The 15,857-nt window shown below is 43.9% G+C and overlaps 1 protein-coding gene across 6 annotated transcripts in view; it reads right to left on the bottom strand.

Moving 5' to 3' along the window:
• Positions 1-8,273, bottom strand: part of LOC116820824 (dipeptidase 2-like) — a 41,287-nt gene extending 33,014 nt beyond the window's left edge. For 2 of the 6 annotated variants that reach the window (XM_075073686.1, XM_075073688.1), the window contains exons 1-2: positions 7,854-8,273; positions 5,038-5,109 (exon numbers count right to left, since the gene is read on the bottom strand). The gene's annotated coding sequence lies outside the window, so the exon portion shown is untranslated. The remainder of the gene's footprint in view (positions 1-5,037; positions 5,110-7,853) is intronic. The other 4 variants (XM_075073685.1, XM_075073687.1, XM_075073690.1 and 1 more) reach the window with 4 other exon arrangements.
• Between the last annotated feature and the right edge of the window lie 7,584 nt (positions 8,274-15,857).

Raw genomic sequence — 15,857 nt, 5'->3', positions numbered from 1 at the left:
TAGTGTAGACGTACCCTGTGGCACAGTGTAGATAAACCCTTAGTTTAACTGCATTAATCCCTTGTGTGGACACTCTCATTCAGAATTAAAGTGGCCTTAACTAGATTTAGCTTAATTCAAGGCCACTTTAATTCTGAACAAAAGTGTCTGCACCGTAGTTTAATGCAGTTAAACTAATCCATTTTTAATCTACGCCCTTAGCTAATTTGGATTAATTTTCCTGAGTGCCCCTGTGTAGACAAACCCTGAGTTAGGAGTGTAAGGGTGAATGACAGCAATAGCTGAGTCACAAAAAAGTTGATAACTTAACCATGTTCTGTGCAAATCAGTCTGGTCTTTTTTATATTTGATTACCTTTTAATTGAATATCCGTTTCTGACACTCCTGTGCAGCTAAAGTACAAAAACAGTGTCTCCTCTTTTAAAATACTGAGTTGTATCAGCCCGTGACCAAGTACACAGGCCTCTCTGGCACCATTGGGGAATCATACTAGAGCGAGATCACTCTGCCATGCTTTTTGCACCAGTGCAAGCCACCCCAGGGTCTGTTTATGACATTTCTTCCTGTTTTAGAGAGCACAGTGGCAGTTTCTCACCTAGTGAGTGTTCCCATGAGATGCAGAAGGATGTGTTTCCCAGCTTTACTTTGATCTTCAACAAAAGCCCAATTCTTAAAAGCCAAAAAGCAGTTTTTGAGGGTTGCCAACATTGTATTTCAAAAATAAGGAACTGTTCTCTTTGCACCCCACCCCATCCCTCCTCCCAATATTATCATTAACGTACAGTATTCACCTACATTCACCAGGGGGATTTCTTACTGCATTTTGCAGCACTCAGCAATTCCCGATCTTCTTGTACAGAGATGAAAAACTAAGGGTCTGTTGGCAACGCTATGTGGTCCTGAGCACCCTCAGCTGCCAATGAAATGAGCATTTATCCAGGGCACTCAGTACCTCCCTTGATCAAGCCCCAGCTCTGTAGGCCCTTGGGAGGCCAGCATCTCCCTCACCAGCAAGTCTGGGCTGAGGGGAAGTATTTATGCCTTGTGCCTGATTTAGTCAGTCAGAACAAAGGATCAAGTTAACCTCCATGAGACACCAGCTCGGTTTTGAAAAGTGCTTCTAACCTAAAAGCCAGAGCAGTGAGTTTTAGGAGAAAATAATTTGATCTGTTTATAGTGCTTGATTTAGACCACGCATATTTTTAAGCCATGAGAGAAAATATAAACAGAGATTCTGAACTGTGCTATATTTTGTCAATCGCTACAATCGGTGAATTAAGTCTCAAACCCTGGGTATTCTCGATTCAACTTTATACACCTGGAGAGCGTGCACAGCCTCTGCAATGAACTCCAGGCATGCCTTTTAGCCCAGTGATCCCCAAACTTTTCAGGGTTGTGCCCCCCCTTGTCTGTGCCCCCCACTCCACCCGCAGCAGGGGCTGGCAGAGGGGTCACAGCTCTGGGGAAGGGGAGCGGATGGGGTTAAGGAGGCTGAGGCTGGGGCCGCAGCTGGGGACAGGTCTGGGGTCCTGAATGGAACCATGGTTGGGGCTAAGGCTGGGGCCAGGACCAGGGCGGCTAGGGCTGGGAGCAAAGCCTTAGCTGGGGTTGGATCTGCAGCCAGAGGCTGAATCAGGAGCGGAAGCTGCACCTGGATCATGGTCGGGGGCCAAGACTAGGGACCAAGTTGAGGCTGGAGTTGGGAGCAGAGCCGCAGCCAGGAGCCCGGGCTCTGGCCATGGGAGAGCTGGTGGCAGAGCCCGTGGGGGCTGGGCCAGGTTCCGCCACACTCCCCCAAACGTTCCTCCATGCCCCCCAGGGGGGCGTGCCCCACAGTTTGGGGATATCTGTCTTAGCCCTTTAAAGAGATGAATCATCTCCGCTATCAAGCACATTTCAGTATTGAAAGTTTCAATTGTAGCCACAGCACATGGGCAATTACCGCTCTTACCTATCCCACACTAAGCACCACAAGCAATCTGCAGATTGTACAGGTACGAGGCAGATTAAGACAGGCACAACGGGCCTGTACCGTAACCAGAGTCCCAGCTTCTGGAGTTGTGCAAACGTATTAGAATCCAAGTTTACATTTTAATAAGGAAAATGCTTGAACAAATGAAGCAAACAGATGCACCCCATCTGCTGGGGTCAGCACTGGGGCCACCTAATGCCAAAGGGAAGAAGGATCTCTGCTGCCCCAAGTGGGGAGGGACCCCCTTGCTGCTGCTCTTTAGGTAGACAGGGGCCACCTGCCACCTCCACTCCAAGTGTAGGTCGGTGGGGCAGGCATCGGGGGAGGGGGGCTATATCATGGTGTGCCTAGGGCCACAGATTGCCTTACCTACCCAGCCCCATACAGGTAGCTGTTTTAGAAATAGTATGAGTCTATGCACCAGGTCCTGGGAGATTCTGTGTACCAATAATTAAGGTTCTGTGTCTGTCACGGAAGTCACAGGTTCTGAGACTTTCCATGACCTCCATGACTTCTGCTGCAGCCAGTTTGGCTGACCCCAGGACCGCCCAAGCATAGGGTTGCCAGGCTTCAGTTTTTCTACCAGAATGCCCTGTCAAAAAGGGGCCATGGTGGCTCTGGTCAGTACAGCTGATGGGCCATCAAAAGGCTGGATAGCGGCACAGCAGGGCTAAGGCAGGCTCCCTACCTGCCCTGGCTCTACGCAGCTCACAGAAGTGTCCAGCATGCCACTCCGAGCACCAGCTCCACAGCTCTCATTGTCCGGGAACCATGATCAATGGGAGCTGGGGGGGGGGTGCCTGCGACTGGGGGCAGTGCGCAGAACTGTCTGGTCGGGCTTCCGCCTAGGAGCGCAGGCACATGTCTGGACGCATGAGGTAAGCACTACCTACACCACAGCCCTCTGCCCCAGCCCTGAGCCCCCTCCCCCATAACCAAACTTCCTGCCAGAGCCCACAACTCCTCCTGCATCTCAACCTCCTGCCCCAGCCCTGAGCCTCGTACTGCACCCTAAACCCTTCATTCCCCAGCCACATCCCAGAGCCCATACCCCCCCCATAAAACCCCAATCCCTTCAGCCCCATTCCCAGCCCTGAGCCCCCTCCCACACCTCAAACACCTCATCCCTGGCCCCATACCAGAGCCCGCACACCCAGCCGATGCCCTCCCCATCCCGGCCCCTAATGCCCTGCCCCAGCCCAGTGAAAATAAGTATGGGTGGAGATAAAGAGAGTGACGGGGGGGGGAAAGAGAGGGGAGGGAGTGGAGTGAGTGGGGAATAGGGTGCAGGAGAGGGGTCAAGGCTGAGAGGGGGGGTTGGGGCATGGGAGGGGGTGCGGGCTCCAGGCGGTGCTTGTCTCAGACGCCTCCCGGAAGCGGCTGCCATGGCCCGCCAGCTCCTAGGCTGAGGCACAGCCAGGTGGCTCTGCGCACTGCCTCCTCCCACAGGCACAGTCCCACAGCTCCCATTGGCCACAATTCCTGACCAATGGGAGCTGTGGAGCTGGCACTCGGGGCGAGGTCAGGAGCAGCACGCAGAGCCCCCTGGCCAGCCCTCCACCTACAAGGCTAGGGACATTTTACAGCTTCCGGAGAGCCACACGGAGCCAGGTAGGGAGCCTGCCAGCCCTGCCAACTGGACTTTTTACAACCTGGTTAGCAGTGCTCACCAGAGCTGCCAGGGTCCCTTTTTGACTGAGTGTTCCAGTCGAAAACTGGACACCTGGCAACTCTAGGCCCCCCCAGCTAAGTTTTAGTCAGGAGTATTTATAGTAAAGGTCATGGACAGTCATGGCCATGAATTTTTGTTTATTGCCCATGACCTGTCTATGACTTTTGCTAAAAATACCCATGACTAAGTCATAAACTTACCAATTATCTCTCACAGGGAGTGCTCTGCTTATTATAGGATCCGCCCATATGAGGCAAGGCTCGAAGGTCTTTATGGACCAAAGTTTGGTGTGACTCCTCTGCTCTCACCCCTTATCAATTTATTAGCGTTAATGACAAGAACGTACTCTAGTCGTGAGAAGAATGATCAGAAAAGTTGCCATACAGAACTCCACAGACCAGATCAACTCTATGGGTACAGACATTCAGAACCCCTGAATCAACTGCACTGGACTGGAAGCATTCACTGTGATCTTCACCAGAGGGAGGAGGGGACCAGTGGGGAGGCGCATTAGGTGAAGGACAGCAGAATTCAGGCAGGCCTCCAAGAGAGCTTCACTGGCTGAGGGTTGTCTGGGAGAGGTGTCAAGTGAGCCTCCTTAGCAGAGTGGGGGTTGTGGTGCTTCACCCCATTGATCCCCTGACCCAAGTTCATCTAATGCCACTAGGAATGTTGGCTTTTGCTGGAAGTACTTGCCAGTAAATCAAGCCTAGGCAGGCTCTGCTGTGGTTATAACTAACTAATTCATAGAAGACTGGCCAGATTCCACAGCCCTTAAACTACAACTCTGCAAAAACAATTCTGTTTTCTTTTTTTAAAACTATCCCTTGTTAACCCCATGCTTGTAATGGGGAGAAACTTACAACCCCTTGTGGAATTAAAGCTCTCACAGAATCTCCCCCCTTGGCTGGTCCTTTGTTGCCAGCATTGCCATAGCATTCTTGCTGCTCTGTTCTATGTTGCCTCAGATTTTTCATCTCCTCACACTCCAAAGTTGGCTCATTTGTCTGCTATCACGTCCGCCCACACACATGCAGAAATGTCGAAGTCCTGGGTAATATTTCCTTTAATAAACCAAACTCAAAAGAGATTCCATCTCTCCCATGATAGCCCTGAAAGAAACAAAGCTTTAATATAGTCATTCCTATCAGAAGAGAGGATAGAGTGGAAATATGGACTCCAAATTTCTCAGGTTTCCTCAGTTTTAGACAAATCATCTTTTTCACACGTGTTTCCTTCTGCATTTCATCTTCAGTGAGTAAAGTTATGACCACAACAGCCTGATGGCTACCCACAAAGCACTGAGTCTAACCACATGTTATGGGACAAAGCTATCCTGGGTTTAACACTACTCACTTCAGGGGAGTTACATCATGGGGGAATTTGGCCCTACCCATAGGGCCTGGGGAGAGCTTTTCCTTTGTTCACAGATCTTCTCTTTTAGCACTTTGTCAGCGTTGCTTTCCTGGAACACAAACCAAAATGCTTTGAACAACAAGTACGTGAGTGTTCAGGAAAAACAAGTTTCAGAGCGGCAGCCATGTTAGTCTGTATCAGCAAAAACAACGAGGAGTTCTTGTGGCACCTCAGAGACTAACATATTTATTTGGACATAAGCTTTCATGGGCTGAAAATATTCCCAATTGCTCATACTATTGGAGAGGTGCAAACTTTGTTGCTTCTTTTAGCCAAATGCACTGCATAAAGCATGGGTGCTTTGCATTCTTCCATTTCCCACCCCAAGCTAGCGTCCCTGTGTGTCGCCCTCCCACCCCCGTCTACTGCAGGGGTTCTTTTTGTTCCCAATTCCCCCACACTGCCCATGCCAATGTTCACCATTCCCCTCTCCACAATATGCCAGCAGCTGTGTTGCCCCCCATTCACCCCTTCAACCATACCACTGTTCCCCATTCCGCCACTCACGCCAGACACTCTTTGTGCCCCTATGTCCCTCTTCCCCCATTCCAGGGTCCCTTATTCTCCCCCTGGCCAGGAGTTCTGTGTGCCCACTCATTCCACTTTGCACCCCTTCAGCATGCAAGCTCTGTGTGCCCCACATGCCAGGGGCTTGCTGTCAGGGCCGGCTTTAGGCCAATTCCACCAATTCCCCCGAATCGGGCCCCGAGCCTAAGAGGGCCCCGCGCCCAGTGAGAATCTCTTCCCTGGCTAGAGGTGTCTTTTTAATTTTTGCTCACCTGGTGGCGCTCTGGGTCTTCCACGGCACTTAGGCGGTGGGTCCTTCGCTTGTTCTGGGTCTTCGGTGGCGCTTCAGCAGCTGGTCCTTCAGTGCCGCCGATGATCTGGAGCGAGTGAAGGACCTGCCACCAAAGTTCTGCCGAAGACTTGGAGCACCGCCCAGTGAGTACAAGCCCCAAGTGTGTGTTTTTAACGTGGTTTTTTTTTTTTTTGGTCTTCCCTGCCGGGGCCCCATCGAAACTGTTCGAATTGGGCCCTGCACTTCCTAAAGCCGACCCTGCTTGCTGTGCCCCATATTTCCTCTATGTCATGGGCACAGTATGCCCCCAATTTCCCCTTCCCTCACACTTTCCCCTCACATGCAAGAGGCTCTGTGCCCTCCTTCACTCCACCCCCACTCCCCATTCTCATTTCTTTTGTATCTGTCTGGGAGTCCATAGGGAGGATGAGCAGAACTAAAATGGGGACTACTGTTATGCTGAAATGGGTTAATGTCTGCCAGCAACTGGTTCTTTGGTCCACAGTCAATCACAATAGATAACTCTGCTAACCAGATGCCAGGGGCTCTGTATGTTCCCCATTTCCATGTTTTGGTTTTCTCGTTGTCACCAATAAACAACGCAGTTCTGGTCAAGGATGCCTAAAACAGTTCCCTGAAATTTTGGAATTGATAAGATGGTGTGTTCAAAGTTACCACATTACAGACAGAGAAATGCCACAGAGTTAAGTGACACGATGGGTGAGGTGACGTAATATCTTTTACTGGACCAACTTCTGCTGATGAGAAAGATAAGCTGTCAAGCCCAAGAGAGCTCTAGAGGAAATAACTTACCTACTCTGTCTACTATCTATTTAAAAGAAGAAGTCAAGAGTCTGAAAAAAAAAAAACCACGCAAGTTTCAAAACCCATTTAAGATTGCTAACTGACAATACACTTAGCTCTCAAAACAAAAATACTTTAAAGGAAAGTAACATCTTACTGTCCACATAGACATTATTCCAGTACTTTATAAAGATAGATACAACAGCAATTTTAAATACTTGACCAAACAATTCTAATGTCATTTGATACAACATTTTCCCATGTAACACTACCTTTTGAAAGAAAATATTTAGATACTGAAATAAGGTTGACTAAAATACATGGAAGATCATTTATAGGCTTAGTATTGTGACAAAATATGCAATTATTATGTAGTAGAAGAAACTCAGTTTTCTGAACACCAATCTTAAGAACAACAAGTTATAAAAAACATTTTTCCCAGTGTGGACAGAAGTCACACAATGAAACTGATGTCAATGAAGAACAAGTTGGCATTCCCAATATTTTCAACCTATTGGAAATCACTTTGAAGGACAAGAAGCAAGTGATGCAGTGTACGTCCACCAGACCTACTGTAATTCTCAGATGTTCAGTTGTATGAACTTTCTGATTTTATGAACTGCTCAAGCCACAATTAATTCACTGGGATTATACTGCACAATGTTGACATGTTAGTCTTATGATCACAGAATCATAGATGATTAGGGTTGGAATAGACCTCGGAGGTCTTCTAGTCCAACCCCCTGCTCAAAGCAGGACCAATACACACTAAATCATCCCAGCCAGGGCTTTGTCAAGCTGAGCCTTAAAAACTTCTAAGAATGGAGATTCCACTACCTACCTAGGTAACCTGTTCCAGTGCTTCACCACCCTCCTAGTGAAATAGTGTTTCCTAATATCCAACCTAGACCTCCCCCATTGCTTCTTGTTCTGTCATCTGCCACCACTGAGAACAGCTGAGCTCCATCCGTTTTGGAACCCTCCTTCAGGTAGTTGAAGGCTAGTATCAAATCCCCGCCGCTTCACTCTTTTCTTAATGATGTTCTTAAGACATCATGTAAATGGATAGTCAATGCACATTATAATTTAGCAATTTTAAATGACTTCTGCAAATACTCTAGGAATATGGCAAACAGTACAGTTAAGCTAAAACAGGGTGCAGTAAGCATCCTTATGTAAATGGCACTCACTGCATATAAGTATAAAATCCACTCAGCCATTTCCCCTGCTGTCTGAACAAAACTCACAAGTGAGCAGGACAGAGCTTTGTAGCTCTTTCTTCTGTATGGCAAATGTATCCTTGGTGCCGGTTACCTTCTTTGGACAATGAAAAAGAAGCAAGATCCACATTCCACTGGATTGGATACAACAGCAAGAGCCTGGCACTGGTTACTTTTGGTTTCACATCGACAGCAAATAACTCTGCTTCTTTTATGGCTCACAAACATACCCGGCTTCACATTCTGGCTTAGGGAGCCTTACACCAGCTGATAAGCACAGAGGAGCACCACAGTCTCACCCCCCCGTTTGTAATCGCTGAAAAGCAGACAGCAAGTGATGACTTTCCAGGCTGCTCAGCGTCACTGTCAGCTCCTCCTTGTGGGCAAACTATTAGCTCTGCTCTTTGCACATCCCCTCCACCAAAAGGCGCTCAGTTTAGAAGCAGAGACTGATAGGGATTACGCAACATTATTTGTTTTGGCTAAGGCTTAACTATATTGGTTTAGAAACAGGAGCTTATCTGGGTATAGCTAGATTTAGGGAAATGAGCTATACTGATTTAAGCCCCTTTATGGCCCTACAACTGTGTGCACCACAGGAGCATGTGTTGCTCTAACTGTATCTGTTTGTCAGCTAGTGCATTTAATGCTGTACAAAAACGATGTAAACAGGCCTTAGACCTGTTAAGTTAAAGCAATGCAAATCTCTATGTGGATGCTTATTTGGGTCTAACAGTGGCTTATCTTGGTTTAATCCTAAACTTGTTCCTACTCATGTCAAGCTAAAACAAAATAAGTATCCATACTACCTTTTTTGCTGGTTCAACTGTATCAATTTAAATACACCAATTTAATTAAACCATTGCAAATTTGTGTAGACAAAGCCTTAAGCAGTTTCCAAAAAACTACTGTACCTAATAGGCAAGGCAGTGTTGTTTCTAGGAAGACAGTTATTTCTGCAAGAGTTAGAAACTTGGGGTTTTGTTGTTGTACAAATGAAGTATACTCTGGAGTACAAGAAAGCAGCCTCCATAAAAAAAAGCACTTGCTCAAATGGCCACAAAGCAGCTTGTGGCATCCCGTAATTTTATTACTACAGATCAGTCCCGGTGAAAAAAAGATCAGCTCCAATAGAGACTGTCCAATTCCCCAGCTGGAACCTCAAGAGGAGCTGTAGGTGTTTGGCACCTCCTGGGAATGGGTATTTTGTATGAAATATACATATTTTCATTAAAGGGCAATCTGCATTCAATGTAAGCATATGTTCTGTGGCTGACAGTGGGCAATCACCTCTAGGTGTTGCACAGTAGCAACTAATGTGAATAGCAAACACTTCCCCAAAAGAAGTTTATTAGAATGGTGTCAGCAACCCAAAAGGGTCAAATCTTAGAGATTAGGGCATAAGAACCAGTACGAAAATACTAATACAATGAACCAACATATTGAGAACAACTCGCCACTCTGATGTTCAGACCCTGATCCCATTTAGAGACTTTTGTTTGTGAATAAAAATTTTCATTTAAAATGAGTAGAAGGCGTTATAGGATAATATGTATTTTTAAATCAACTGAATAATCTGCATTGTCAGCTTTAACGGTCTCATTCATTTTCAGATTGAATTGAGCTATATAGCCAAAGGGTGTCACCATATTACTTTGAGAGGAGCCAGGATCCATTTTTACTGGACCTGACAGTTACCCTACTATAGATAGAGTAATTTTCAAACAAAATTAGGCTCTTTGGGTAAACCTTAGCTTCTCTTTGGGACAGGACCTGTGCTTGCCTGTGTAAAGCCCATGGCACAATGTTGTAGTCTGTTATGTTAATTTAGACTTTGAAGCAACTTCTCAGGTAAAGCCGTTGTTACTGTATGTACTATATTTTTAAGCCAAATGTACAGCACACGCGTGTAACTGTCAAAATCCTTAAACTAATTTGTCAGATTTTTAAAGGTATCAGCATGTAAAGACAGAGATTAACACCCCACCCCCATCGGGATTTTTAAAAGCTCCTAAGCACCTAACTTTCATTTTGGGTATCTTGGTGCTTCTGAAAATCTTACTAGGCACATAACTGCATCCTTTTTCACCTAAATGCCTTAAAAATCTCATTGAAAGTCAATTTAAGGTTCAAAGGTTTTAATGACACAGGTTCCTATATGGATATGCCCACATCACTTTTGAAAACAGAATTTCAGAGGGCGAGAATTTTACCAGCAGTTAGCACCACGTCTTTGCCAAATTACAATTGGGTAATAGGCCTATTCTTGCAAAAAGAGATCAGGATCTTAATTGTCTCATCTAAAAGCAATACAGTGTCATACAAAAACTGGACTAATCTGGTTTAAAAGCTACACCCAATAGCTTCAGGATTGGTCAAGATTCTTAACAGGAATGTTTGTATGTCATCATTTCCAGAGAAACAGAACTCTCTGTACTCTAGGATGCAAACAGAGAGAAATTCTGAGTCTGTCGGAATTTTAACTGGACATTGTTAGTGCAGTGAGCTTCAGTTATGAACATTTTCTGTCAACTCATATGAATTACAGCATCCTAAACAAAACAAAGATATTTAAGGTTGGGGTTGGGACAAATTCTCTCTTTTGTAAAGTGTTCCTCTCCACTCTGAACCTTGAGCACAAAGCCCTTCTTTATTCCCAACTTTCACTCCCATCACCAAACACTAGTCTCAGTCTCAGCCTCCCACATCTGCCCCAATCTGTTATAGAGCACCTTCACCTCCTAGGCACCCCCTCATGTCTACTTGTAGAGGGACCACATCTCTAACCCCCCATGGCAGTCACTTCTTTGCCTCAAGATGGTTTTTCCCAGAGAGGGTACTCCCCTTGCTCCTCTCTCCTAAGTCTTCCCCCGATAAAGTTCTTCAATCTATGTCCTTTCCTGACCTTTTAACAGCTGGGGTCACCAGTGATCATTAAGTTGCCATATCACTATCATGCGGAGATAGGGTGACCAGACAGCAAGTGTGAAAAATCGGGATGGGGGTAGGCGGTAATAGGCGCCTATAAAAGAAAAAGCCCCAAATAGCAGGACTGTCCCTATAAAATAGGGACATATGGTCACCCTACGTGGGGACTAGCTGGTATATCACAGGCAAGGCTAAGCCTAACTTGCCTTAAAGGGCCAGCCAGCCTGTTACTCTGTCTCAGCTCCTATTTCCTTGCCAACACTGAATACAATTCTCAGCCTTTATTTACGCCTTCCCCTCTTCTTCCAATACTCATAAACCTATGTGGCCATTATCATCCCCAACACCAAAAAAAGAAAAAGAAAAACGCTGAATTTTCTCCCATCACAAAACCAAGTGTTTCAGTCTACAAAAAGTCTGGGGGGCTTGCACAATTCTGCAGTAAAATCAACAGTCACCACTGAGTTTCTTTTTGTCTGATAACGGCTTTGAGTTTTAAGAGTTCACCCTATTACAAGTTTAGAATGTTTAGGGTTTTTTTAAAGTTGCAAAAAACTAATTGTTCCTTTGACTCACAGTCAGGTGTCCTTGGATTTCTTTGACTGCAATACCTCTTCATTTTGAGTTTATATTTAATAATGCCTGCACTAGCAGCATTTGAGATGTACTGCTTGTTTACAAGCTCCTCTGTCTGGCAGAGCTCTGCTCTTTTTTTAAATTAATTACAATTGAAAAGATCTGCACAACTGCGCCCAATCAAAGCCATCCCCACTTGTATTATTTTCTGGAAATTTTCAACCAAGCTGATAACATGTAAACTGGCTGCTGCAATTGTATCACATAACTATAACAACTTGCTTTTAGGACACAGAAGTCTGATGTAACAGCAGACATTTAGACTTTGTTTATGCTACAAAAGCCTGCACCTGTAATTCAGCTATCTTCAGCACACAGCAGCTACACTGGTTTTAGTACAAGTACTAGCGTAGCCAGCATTCAAGCATTTTTAACCACTGTACCATAAAACCGAGTTTAATGACAGAGTTCAAGCATTTTTACCCTCACTTCACTAGTACTTAGGACAAGTTCAATGGCACCACTATGAGGTCTGAGTTTTACTAATAGAGATGCACCCAATGACAGCAGTTTTAAACTTTGCATTTACTCAACTTCTGTCCTTATGCTTTGCAAGTTTGATGTATCCTCCACCCTGCTCACTAGTACTTCAACATTCTGTTATCAGGTCAGTCAGGCTTAGGCCCCTGTGGCTATGAAGTAACTTAAGGTTGAAGCACATTGGTAGAGTTAAGGAGTCTGCATTGTTGCTGCCTGGACTGCATGTTCTGTGCAAGGATATCTGTCTCGGGCTGTCATTCCAGTGCTGAAGCCAACTTCTAAAAATGAGAATCATTGCATGCAAAGACTGGATTGAGAAAAGCAGATTTACAAAAGTTGCACTGTTAACGTAAAAAATACAGCGAGATTGGCAGTCTTCAAAAAGCTGCTGTTCATTGGAAGTAGGACATACTGCAAAATTACTGTTTGGTGGGACATTAAAGTTCCAAGCAATTCCTTTTACTGAGCTCCAAGTCATTTCTAATTCATGAAATGAAATCGACTTTGTTTAGACTCACTTGCCAAGTCTGTAACTGCCAAGTTCTGGACACTATAGATAATTCAAGCATTAAAGTTTTTCACAGCTCCCCATGTTCTTAAAGAATTGCATTATTCCTTTAAAAAAAAATAGACTTTCATTTTTCTGATGCTCTTACTACGTGTCACGGTGAAAATTTTGATACTTTAAGACTTCTACATTTTTCATATAAATATCCCATTTCAATGGTACATTCTTTGAGCTCCCAAAGGAGATGATCATTTCCTGGACCTTGCACGTCCTACATAATCCACCTGTGTGCTTATTAGAAACAAAAGGGGGAGGGATAGCTCAGTGTTTTGAGCATTGGCCTGCTAAACCCAGAGTTGTACGTTCAATCCTTGAGGGGGCCACTTATGGATCTTAGGGCAAAAATCAGTACTTGGTCCTGCTAGTAAAGGCAGGGGGCTAGGCTCAATGACCTCTCAGGGTCCCTTCCAGTTCTATGAAATAGGTACAGCTCCATATATAAATTACTATTTAAACTGCAATGGCCAGTTAAAATTCTAAATAGAGCTACTTCACTCTTTTTCTCAGGGCCTTGGAGTATATTAGCACTTTGGACTCTCGGACATATTTCATGGAATCTTTTCCCCCTCGTTTCTTTTGCCAGTATGTATTCGTGCCATTCCTCTCTCAACACCTTCTTAGATTTTTAAACTTCAGTTTACTTAAAGAGATTTCTAAATCAACTTGCTCATTTTTAACAGTATCCTTTGCCTGTTTGTTTGCCAACTCATTGCCCCCTACCCCTACATGAGCTGGGATCCGTGCAATGAGCTTTTCAATGGAGGTCACCCATTTAAGTATTGACCTAACCTTGTGAAATCCAAGCAGATCATGAACCAAGTTAGTCAAACGCTTTGTCTACAGAGTTAGCCTTGATTCCCCAATCCATGTAGCTGCAACAATTAGCATGACTTCAATTTGGCAGGAGTAAGCTCAGCTAGTGTAATATACAGTTTTCCTTATCTACTTGGATACAATATAGTCACACAGCTGCACTGGCCGCAGGTCACCAACAGCTGAAGATAAACAGGAAAAAAGTCTGAAGCTAAGTATTTCTTATCTCCCACATAATCAGAAGCACACAGGTGTTTTTATTTTTCTTGTTCTGAACATGACATCTTTGTGGAGCATCTTATAGAGCCACAAAAAACTTTGTAGTCAGCAGAAAGAAAGTGACAATTGGTTCAAAATAGATCACAGGTTCACTTAACTGCTAGGCTTGTGCCATGGTATTCAATCATGGCATCTATTGAAAAGAAAGAAATAGCATGGAGATCTGAAAAGATACAATGGATTGATACAGATGGTGCTACCTCTTTCTGAAATAGACTTTCTGCCAATATTTATCTGGTGAGGCTGATCACATCCAAGTGCTGAAGCAAACCTGACAAAGGTGCTACTCCTCTATGATTTTTTGTTTGCTTAAATATAAATTTGGCCTACAAAGGACAATTCTGACACTAAAAAGCAAAATGTGACATTGCTATTTAAATACTGGAGATAGAATCAGAAAAAACTTTAAAAACTTACACTTAAAGAATCTGGGGTGTCTGGTCTGGTCTTCCCTGTTCTCTAGAGGTCCTCCTGGATGACTCAGAGCATGTGTATTATGAGCTCTCCCTCCTTGAAGGGTCAGGATTGTTTAACTTTAGCAAATACATTTTCTTAAATGTTTTAGTCACTGAAGTTAAAATGTTAAAAATAGGAAAGTTTTAAACTCAGTCTTTCTTTCAGCTTTCGCGAGGCCAGAGTTTTCTTGTGAAGGCAAAACCTGAATTTCCAATGCAAAAATTAAGCAGAAAGAGCTTTTAAAAAATTGAAGTGTTCTTTGTACATTATAAATCATAAAAAATGTACATAACTAATTCCTCCATACAACTTCCTTTTACAGGGGGAATTAATTTGCTTAGTGCAATGTTCAAAGGGTAAGCAGACAGTGTGCCATCACAAACTGAATTACATTTGACACTAAGCCAAGTAATTGAATATTCCATGGAAATGACCATAATACTGAAAGTGACTTCAATAGCAATAGGTTTCAGAGCAGCAGCCATGTTAGTCTACATCTGCAAAAAGAACAGGAGTACTTGTGGCACCATAGAGACAAACAAATTTATTTGAGCATAAGCTTTCGTGGGCTACAGTCCACTTCATCAGATGCAATACTGACACAGTGAGATGTCAGAGGTATTAAGGCAGTTTCCATGATGCTTTAACTGTGGTTCTGCTCTGAGGAACTGTGTCTGGAACAGAAGGAGTACTTTATGCAACAACTTACAAAATAAAAACAAGAGAGTGCAGTCAGTAAAAGTTGCCACAAGGTGGAAGTAGCTTCCCAGTTAGAAGCTTGATCTAGCAAGATTTTTTTTTAACCTCATAAGGAATTATGCACCCTACTTATAGACTATAAAAATATATGTATGAAGGGAGTATGAATTTTTATTTTTGTAAGCCATCTAGTCAAGCAATGCAAAAATATTTGCAGTTCTGCATAATGAGTGAAAAAATTAACAATATTAAAAGTTCAATGTGTATTTAAGTCAATAATATGTAAAATCAGGAATAATGAAATTAAAAGGTCAGGTCTACTCTGAAATGTCATTAAGAGGGGCATAACAAGGTTCAGTATTTCAGTCCAGGAAGATGTTTTGTTTTAATTGCCAATCCTGCAAATTCACCCTAGGATTAGAAAAATCATAGGATTTTGTTGTTATTATGGATACCAAGTAAGATCTAGTAAGAAAGATTTGGTTGGATACATATCATCTGTGTCTATCTAGGTACTTTGATGATCTTCATCAACATAGCGTCTGAGTGCCTCAGTTTGTGGATTCTGTCCTTACAACACTCATGTGAGGTAGGGAAGTATTACCTCATTTTATAGATAGGAAATGGAGGCACAGAGTAGATTAAGTCATAAGTCAAGTGCTTAAGGCCACACTGAGTCTATAGCAGAATCAAGAACTGGACTCAGGTATTCCAAGTCCCAGTCCAGTGCCTTAACCATGAGGCCATTTTTTGCTTTTAGTTATTATACCTGTGTACACCTGTCCGTCCCTCTCTCTCCCTTCCCCCATGCCTTCAAAGGGCTGGGGAGGTGTAGACAAGCACACAGTTTGCTTATCAATTCTATTTCTGAAGTGAGACCAAATAGAATGTAGCTTCATCTCCTACAGGTCTGATGCTCTGCAGTGTTAAGAGGCATACATGGAATTGTGCCACTGAAGTAGATAGTCCTGAAAACACATAGCTGATTAAAGGTGACATTTTTACACAGTTACTTTGCAGAGTAATCCTGTACTTTGGAACACTCCACCTCTTGTGAAGTTCTGAAAACTGTGTGGCACTTGCTAGAAATTCAACAGATATTTAACAGCTTCTCT

This window comes from Chelonoidis abingdonii, chromosome 19 (assembly GCF_003597395.2).
Source record: "Chelonoidis abingdonii isolate Lonesome George chromosome 19, CheloAbing_2.0, whole genome shotgun sequence".
Classification (NCBI taxonomy): Eukaryota; Metazoa; Chordata; order Testudines; family Testudinidae; genus Chelonoidis; species Chelonoidis abingdonii.
The sequence above is the reverse complement of the archived record's forward strand: the minus strand, read 5'-3'. Positions and strand labels throughout refer to the sequence as shown.